The sequence below is a fragment of the Paralichthys olivaceus genome, chromosome 9 (assembly GCF_024713975.1).
Source record: "Paralichthys olivaceus isolate ysfri-2021 chromosome 9, ASM2471397v2, whole genome shotgun sequence".
NCBI lineage: Eukaryota > Metazoa > Chordata > Actinopteri > Pleuronectiformes > Paralichthyidae > Paralichthys > Paralichthys olivaceus.
Window position 1 is genome coordinate 11,926,291 of NC_091101.1, and position 6,794 is coordinate 11,933,084.

Genomic DNA, 6,794 nt, shown 5'->3' on the forward strand with positions numbered 1-6,794 from the left:
ATTTGAAATGCATGTTGTTTATATTTTGCATAGATTATCCAAGCTCAAGCTGAGGTAACCCTGATGACATCACTATGACATCATCAGCTTTATTTTCTCAGACTGAGCCACAGAAGACATTATACATCAGAGAAGACAGTAAACAGATTTTTATGTGTAACATTGGTTAATTGCACCTTTAAACCAAAATATTTAAAGTAGTAGACATCCCAAGGCAGTTTGTACTTTGTAGTGTACGTGGTTGTCAGGACAACAGGTGTTAAAAAAGACATAGCAATGTTCTTGATCATGTTGAAGGACAATCTTATATACACTGCCATTATCACTGTTCTCCAGCTGTAGTACAATGGACCTTCATTGTGTGTGTGTGTGTGTGTGTGTGCGTGTGACCTACACTGGAGATTCTGAGCCGCTGAGCAGCGCACAGCAGAATGCAGTGCTGTGTCAATCTCAATGACTTTCCTTTGTAATCCAATGAAAGGGAAGCACTCTATCAAGGAGAAAATGAAAGACGAATATGAGACAAAAATGGTGGAATTGTGGAAAGGGTCTTGAGGATAACAGGGTTGACAAAGGGGGCATCCATTTGAGAATAGGCCCTGTTATTTTTTATTAATGTCTCAAGAGGACAGATCGGTTGGATGTGGAATGGGCTGGGGGATTGGTGGGGGGGACACACAGGGAGGCTTCATGCACGTTTCTCTTTCCATCACTCTGTCATGCTCGTTTCATGGCAGACTGAGACTCAGACCCATCAGCGCATTATCATTCAAGTATAGCTGCTGTCTGAATCAAGGACATGGGCATTATCATGAGAATGAATTGCGGGCTGACATCAGTGAAACACAGATATCTTCCAACCGCCACTTTGAGACCTTTCTCAGTGTGAAAGAAACGTGTGTGTTGAGGTTTTGCATTTTCACACTGTTTCAGCACTGAAAATGGAAATACTTGTCCTATATGACATTAGTGGAGGTCACCAAAGTTATTTAAATATATGTGCCTGTAATATAATGTATCCTGTATTAAGATGGATGCAGCTGTAGTGATGCTGAAGCTATTTTCCAACACTTTGCTGCAGAGAGGCGGTGTGGTGTATGAAATGTGGTATATGGGGCACACTGGTATTCCAGCTCTGTGCGTGGGAAATGCTTTTTCTCTTTCAAGCAGTTTCACTCCGAGAGAAGGCACCCCAGCGCTATTAGACATGTAAATGTAAATTGAGGGTAGGTGGTTATGCTTTCCTGCCTCATGCTGAACAAACTCCAGATTAGAAGACCAGTGCCACCTAGTGGTAGGATTCAGGGCAAACATGTGCATATCAGCATTCAGTTGATTAAAACTCTGTTGATGCATCATTATCTCGTTATCAAAGCAGTGTGTATAAATCTACACTGTGCATTAGTATTAAACAATATGTTAATCTGCAGCAGAGTATAATAATACAGTGTGTACATCATAGTCACTTTAAATGATGATTAAGAGCCTTAAAGATGTGTCGAGCAGCCGGCCCTTCTACTGTGGGTTGTTTTCTAAAAACAGCTTAGGTAATAGGAGACAGAACAGGTAAGCAATAATGTTTGGGGTCAGTGCGTTGTTGTGTGGGTGTTTAAGATCCCGCTCTTACTCTGCCTTCATCTCTGCGTGAAACAAATGGCCTGGTGTTGGTTCATGATGCTCCAGATTTGTGAACTCAGGAAACCACTGAGCCATTCACTGTTCATCAGAGTAATTATGTTTTGTTGTGCCCACAAGAGTGACTCACAGACAAACAGCTGCACGTGTTGTTGCAAAAATTCAGGCACACACACACACGCACGCACACATACAAAAACAGGCGTGTACATCTGTGCTCCATCCGAACTGTATCAGGTCAAAGTTTAAAGCCATTAGCAAGCTGAAAGTGCTCATGGAAATTAAAGGCAAGAGTGGAAGAAATTACACAAAACTTCATACTTAATCACTGCTGTTTAGAGCTCAGACTTAATATCATAAAAAAAGATATAGATATAAATAAAGGTTTGGTCAAAGGTAAAATAAGGACTACAGTTCAGATCCTGAGTAGCACTCCGTAAAAGTCATACCTCCGCCAAAGCCTGACCGTCCCCTTAAATTCAAAGAAGCCTTATAGTTAAGGCCACATTATAGTAGTTAGCATAGGCTGGCTGCAGTATAGGTCATAAACCACACCTCATCCGTGTTAATAGACAGAACATGGTCTAAACTGAAATGTCAAAGTACACATCTGATGTTGGTTGGATGCAATACCCACCTCCTATTTAGCCATTCTGCTTTTTATACACATATACATTTATATTTATATTACATTTAATTTATACATTTTATTACACTGATGTTGGTTTGTATTGATTTTCCGCTACATTTTGGTTATTTGATGCTATAAAAGTTGGGTGAAATGTCACGATTTGACAGCTGAGACTGACTTGCGATTGGTCGAGTGTGCGTTATCAGCAGGACATTGATACCACAGCTTCATCCTCCGATCACTACAACACAGACTCTGACTCCACATGCACAAGATGGCAGCGTTCTTATTTGGGACATTTTAGCTTCATTTCTGGATAGAAGGAGGAATAGGGGACATGTTGCTCATCTTTATATACAGTCTATCGCAGTTACATATGTGTAGTCCTATTTGTTAAATAAATTGCATTTGTACCGCTCAAAGATATCAATCCCCTAAATATGCCATATGTTTTCCACATTATTCCCTGGGAAATTGGTGGAGGTGTCCAAAAAAAAGTTGAAATGTTTAAGAAAAAAAAGTCCTGGACCAACCCCTTTGTTCACATCCATGAAAAAATGTAATTAATGACAAACACACAAAGGGACAGGGGAGAAAACATAACCTCCTTGTTGAAGGTAATACAGCAGGAGCTACATATTATATATATGTTATATACTGCAAGGTATTAATACTAAAGTGTCTGAGAAAAGAACTCAAACACAAATCCTTTCACAAAGTGAGGCGGGCACTCAAAGAAAACAAGAGAAAAAGACCATTTTGCAAAGAGACGTTTCATAAATTATACATGACAGGTTATTTCCCTTTATATTTTAACAACTTGGTTGACACTTCACAAGGTACAGCCACAATGAGTTGGTTCACTGGCTGGTGACAAAAAAAGGCTTCGCTTCTCGTGTGCAAATGTGTCTGATGATTACATTTCCAACTACTGAACAATGTTCAGTAAAGTGCATCTCTTCAATAGCACAGAAAATGTTTGTCAGCAAAAGCCTAATAAACGGAAAGCAGCAAATTAGAAAATAAAACTTGATCTGATCAGCTGAGAAATTAAAGGTGCAAATGCATCACTCAGCACAGACGTCTCTGCTGTGAGCCAGGGCCCAGCCTCTGCTTGTTGCTGAAATGAATATCCTAAATGAGGAATTGATTGACCATTATGAGGAACTAGCACTCTTAATTTGCTTGTAGAAATGTGTCAGGAAATACATTTGCATATATATTACAAAAGCATCAAGATATAAGCTTGGGCGGAATTCAAACCAGTTTAGTTACAAGATTGAATTACGCAGTAATTGAATTCATCACTTATTTTCTGAATACAAACGAGATTGAATTGTCAGTGGCCAAAACGTTTATGCAAGAGCCGATTGTTGACGTATTTTCTTAGAAATAGCAAATTCCTTATTATAGACGATGTCATAGCCATATGTATTTTTTTTATCAAGGAGATGAGAGCAGGACCTGAGCATTTGTGATTCACTAGTTTTGACAGAAACTATGTCTCCTCCTCCTCCATGTTTCTTATCATACCGTGCACTGTATTGTTCAGCTGATGATGAATGACCAAGGCTCTGGAAGCCAAAATGAGCTCTCGCTGAGACCACACGAGTGCCACACACTTCCAACAGCTCTCCAGAAAGATTCATTACAGTAATTAAAGTTCTTTTTTCAAGCATTTATTCCGCAGAAGTCACTCCCCGTGATCGTCCCGCACTCTCATCAGAAACAACACTCAGCCGTAGTTGCGCTGGCGTTAGAAGTGGGTGGCGAGACTTGGTTTTCTATTTTTATCGAGGTGGACATCACCAGCTTGCACAATCAACTCCAACAGATTGTACTCGAAGATACAAATTGCTTAATTTAAGCATGAAAAGGATGACAAACACAACACACTGCATTTATCAAAGCTGTTTACACAAGACACAAATCACAGCTGCTGGATCCACTTGAAAAATTGCTTTGTTATAGCTACAATTCATCATTGACATGTTATATCTAATGAAAAACACATTTTTCGGATGGTAGTTAAGATACATCCAGAATATCAATTACCATCACTGAGCGGAGTTATCGGAGATCTAATGTCTGTGCTGCACAAACTCAAGCATTATAGCTAAAGGCACAAATTCGCCACGGATTAAAATCTAAACTTTGAAGGAACAAAAGTTTTGAGAGACAGCTGTCTTGCACTTGTGTCCCTCTCCAGCTGGAAGTCTGTTTGATTGGCCATGTTCTGTATTTGCTTAGACAGGTAAGTGATGAACAGAAGAACCTGGAGAAACAAAGGCAGATGGATGCAGAGCATGAGGGGTCAGTGAATCGTTTGACTGGTTTCACAAATCGCCCTACAAGATTTTGGAGCCTCATTCAAATATAAAGATGGATAACATGACAGCTCCACCTGGTGGAAGGCTGCAGTATAGATCATAAATCCCACCACCTCCATGTTAGTTGATGGGACATGGACCAATTTAATTTAAAGTCAATACATGTGAAATACATTTTTCTCAAAGATGAATTCTGTCATTCAGCTTTTACCTCACTAATGTTTGTCCCTGTGTTGATTTTTCTATTAAGTTTTGTTGTAATTATTTGATGTGTTGAAAACATGAAGAAGCAACATGATTGACAGCTGAGGCTCACCAGACTGGACTGGCCAACCATGTTTATCAGCGGGACCTTTCTGCCATGGTCATCCCCTGATTACTACAGCACAGACCGGCTCCAAATGTGCAAGATGGCAGCATTCATATCTGGTACATTTTACATTCAATTGTGGATAGTGGGAGGAAGTGGAGACTCGTCCATCTTGAATGGAGAAACAAATGCAGTTCACCCCCCGAGTCTGTGCAATAGCGATCAGGGGATGGAGCTGTGGTAGCAAGGTCAAGTTGATACATCCACTTGTCAAATCGTGAGTCTCATCCGTCAATCAAGACGGGCTGTTAATAACCATTTTAAACTAAGTACCAGAAAAATGTGCACTTCAACATATATAAGCTTGATAAGAACTATATTACAGAAACCACCTTAAAGAAAAATATACTTGACTTATGATTTTACTATTTAGTTGGGTCCTGGTCCCATTCACTGACATGGAGGAGGTGGGATTTATGACCTATACTGCAGCCAGCAACCAGGTGGCGATCAGGATGCTTTAATGGGTATAACCAAATAGAAGAAGCATTTTAACTTTATCTGTAACTATATCTATATACCTGTAGCTCTTCTTCTGTGTGTTGATAGTAAAATTAGAGCTTGTACAAGAACCGGGTTTGTTGTCTTTACCCCTTTTCATTGTTTTTAGAACTGAAACTAAGTTTCTGGTGAAAACACACAACAGTTTTCCATCATTCATAATTCACAGCAGTCAGTTTCACTAGCCTGTAGATCAGACTGATGTGCTGATTCTTTCGATGCATCCATTCCCCCATGTCATTTTCAGTTGACATGGTGATAGCTGTTGCCAGGAGCAGGAGCATTTTTCACAACGATTGGAGAAAGTCTAGAGTTTAAAGGTCAATCCTCATATTCAGCGTTTCTGACATCTGTCACTCACTCATCTCACGAAGCAGATATGCTTCTATTTTATCAGATGTATCAGTTCATCCTGACACTCAGATACCAGCCCATGTCTTGTTTGCTTTCCAAGTGTCATTTTTTTCTCCACAGCCACCTGTTTAAATCATAGAAACCTCAGCCCTCAGCCCTGTATTGACCCAAAAAAAAGATTGTCCCGGGTTGTGTAAATACTCTATGAGGAGACTGTCCTCTGGATAACATTAGTCTTTTGTTCAAATGCTGAAAACCACATTTGTTTGCGCTTTCTTGGAAAGTGACCTTTTGAGGATAATGATCTCTTTAAGAAACCAGCAACTGTGGATTACTGAGATGTGTTTACACTTGGAAACAAAGGCAGCAGCGGCATGACCACAAATATCTCAAGTAGGAGGTCAGGGTTGACGGTTTGGTCAACAATGCGTGTGATTTTGATTAGAATGGACTTTCCACAACAGATTTTCTTAACCAGGAATGCATTTTTACCACTAACCTTTAGTCGTCAAAACTTAAGAGATCAGACAACACTCTGTTTTTCTAAAGGTCTTATGCTGTGGGTCGTTATGGAAGACACTGATGATCAATTAGATAATCGATTCAAACATCAGAAAACTTTTAAAACCCAGAACATACAGCGACATAGCTCAAGAAAGAAAAGGTACTGTGACAAACTTGTGCACATACAAACAAAACTGAATGATCCAGGATTTAATAAGTGGCTTGACACCATGACAAGCCCGATGTGATCATTTTCTCATTATGGCAGCGTTAAGTGCCATTAACCACACAGAATGCTACTCGCACAGTGTACAGTAACCATAACATTTTCTGGAGGCCATTTCAAATCAGAGATGATGGTTTAATCAGAGGGGAGTTTAGCCCGCTGCTCCCCGTTTGTCTTCAACCTGATCTTCACGGTACATAAATTCTCTATCCACACCGGGCACGCTCAGGAGGCGATTATTAA